This window comes from Psammomys obesus, unplaced genomic scaffold (genome assembly GCF_907164565.1).
Source record: "Psammomys obesus unplaced genomic scaffold, mPsaObe1.curated_primary_1811, whole genome shotgun sequence".
Taxonomy (NCBI): Eukaryota; Metazoa; Chordata; class Mammalia; order Rodentia; family Muridae; genus Psammomys; species Psammomys obesus.
The window spans coordinates 1,087,432-1,089,984 of NW_026596117.1; the positions used below are offsets into that span (position 1 = coordinate 1,087,432).

General features: G+C 40.8%; 1 non-coding gene across 1 annotated transcript; it reads right to left on the reverse strand.

Annotated features, from left to right (window-relative positions):
- Window positions 1–1,566: 1,566 nt before the first annotated feature.
- Window positions 1,567–1,735, reverse strand: LOC129692936 (U1 spliceosomal RNA). Its single transcript, XR_008722797.1, has one exon. It is a non-coding gene; the product is annotated as a U1 spliceosomal RNA (small nuclear RNA).
- Window positions 1,736–2,553: the final 818 nt, after the last annotated feature.

The window sequence follows — 2,553 nt, forward strand, 5'->3', positions numbered from 1 at the left end:
GGAAAAGAATAAAACCAAATTTAATCCAGCTGGTATTTACTAATAACTGTTTATAAGGAGCAGACGAGAGTAAGTGCTAAGAGAGCTCTATTTGTGGAAAAATAAATGAGCGGGGCTGAGGCCAGGGGAGGGAGCGGCTGAGCTTTGTAAAGCAATATCAGTCAAGGATTTCATAAGATGTTCCTGGAAGTGGGAGTATGGCTTAGATTATGTGACTAATGACATTAAGAGACTATGTTCTACGTTGTGAGAACTCAAAAAATTGGAGATGTGCTCCATGCAAATACTCTCTAAAAAGAACTCTGAGAGTGGGTTGCTGAAGGAGAGAGAGAGGATGAAATGAAAGCAGCAGACAGCAGTGGTATGGACAAAGTGGGAGAAAGTATATGGTCCAGAATGTTCATCAGGTACTGTACCTGATGACAGGAGACACTTGACTGGTAGGATGTGGATTCTGTGAAGTGGTTTTATCAGACCACACGGTGCAGTGTTTCTCAGCCTGTGGGTTGAGATCCCTTTGAAAGTTCCATATCAGATATCCTGCATATCATATATTTACATTATAATTCATAACAGTAGCAAAACAGCAGTTATGAAGTAGCTGAAGTAGCAACAAAATAATTTTATGGTTGGGGGTCACCACAACATGAGGAACAGTATTAAAGGGTCACAGCCTTAGCAAGGTTGAGAACTTCGTCAGAGAACCACTGACATCATAGTGGTTCTCAACCTTTCTAAGGCTAAGCAGAGGTTTGTTGAGAAGCTGATGGGGTGTTGCAAAAATGATGCTTTGCTAATGACATGACCATTTTCCTCCTTAATTGGTATGAAAACTTAGTACTTAGATATGACATCTTAATCTTAGCATGGAAATTGTAAAGTCAATAGATGAGCATCTTGAACAGCCTTTGTCTTAAGCATCCGAGAAAATATTGAAGCGCAGTCTGTAAGGGTTTTCCAGGGCTGACTGCAGGCTCTCAGCAGAAAAGTTTGTAAAGTTACTATAAGGAAGAAGCATTTCTCCTTATCGATTAGCAAATACCAATTCCATTATAAATATATATGCATGTTGCATGGTGACCTTTTAGCTTGTTTTCCTGAATACAAATTCAGTGGAGCTCTCAGGCAGCTGCTCATGCTGTGATAGTATTTTGGGGCACTGGAACACAAATGGGGACATCAATCTACCCTCTTCGTTTGAGAGTCGCTGTGTGGAGCCTAATTGCTGGTTCCTCCGTGGTACCCATGCAGAGCTTATGGCAGTCAGCAGGCCTGGGGTGTAAAGATTTCTCCATAGTGAAGTTTCGCAGCTTAAATGAGGAGGTTAGAATCTTGGACAAATAAAGCAAATATTGAGTGGTTTATAATGCCTTCCCCCTTTGACTTGGAAAACAAATATGTGCACATTGTTAGACTACAGGGTCATTGAAACAGGCTTGCACAATGTGACTGCTAAGCTGAGAAGCCAACAATAGAAACAAACTAAAATTATTTTTTCCGTAGACAGAAAAGATTAATTTTCATCTGTGAAGGGTTTTTTTTTTTAACTTATTTTTTTTTTCTTCTCAGGGGAGAGCATGAACGTGGGCCCCCCACTACCACAAAATTATGCAGTTGAGTTTTCAACATTTGGGGAAATCACAGGGCTCAGCACAGCTGAAATGCAGTGGATATGCAGTCTCACCCTGGGAAAACCACCTTTGTGATCACGGAACCTCTCCTGCCAGGTAAGTATTTGAAGGTCGCTTTTAAATGTGATGCTGCCAATCAAAGCCCAGATGGGGGACTGCATAGCGGAGCACTTGACTTAGAAGGAAGCTTTCATAGTTCTGGTATCACATTTTACTCTAGATGTTCAGCAGTCAGAACCTACCTGTTGCCGCCCTGAACCGACGTACCAGAGTTAGAAAGAGTGCCACACACCAGTCAGCGTTTCCTGAGTGCTGCAGCATAGCCCAGGAGATCAAATTAGAGGAGAATAATTTTGGCTCATAGTTTCAGTCCTTGTTCACCGGGTCCCCTAGCTTTTGGACCTTGTGTGAAGCAGTGCCTTCTGGAGAGAAGGACTTATGCCTGAACAAAGTGGTACACTTCTTGGAGGCTGGAACATGGCCTGAATGAGAGAGCAGGAGCTGTGTTTGTAATATCTTTCTTTCAGCAATATTCCTAGGATCTGGCTTTCTTCAACTGGATCTCACCTCCTAAATGTGCCACCATTTCTCAGTGGTGCAGCAGTGAGAGAACCAAACCTTTCATGCATCAGTTCTTGAGGAATGTGGAAAGTCTACACAGACTAAACCTTAGACTTTGTATATGTGAGTTACAATTCTTATCCCAATCTTGAAAAAAAATGATTTTTTTTCTCTAAATGTCAGAAAATAAACAGATCCTGTAGAGGATATATATATATCTTGTATGTTCTCTACCCCTAGTGTAATGGTGAGAAAGTTCAATAACTTATAGAGAAATTAATCTTTCATTTTCATTATTAAGTTCATGGTTGAGATATGTGTCACAAAACACATATTTTTAAGAGAAAAGCATGCAAATTTA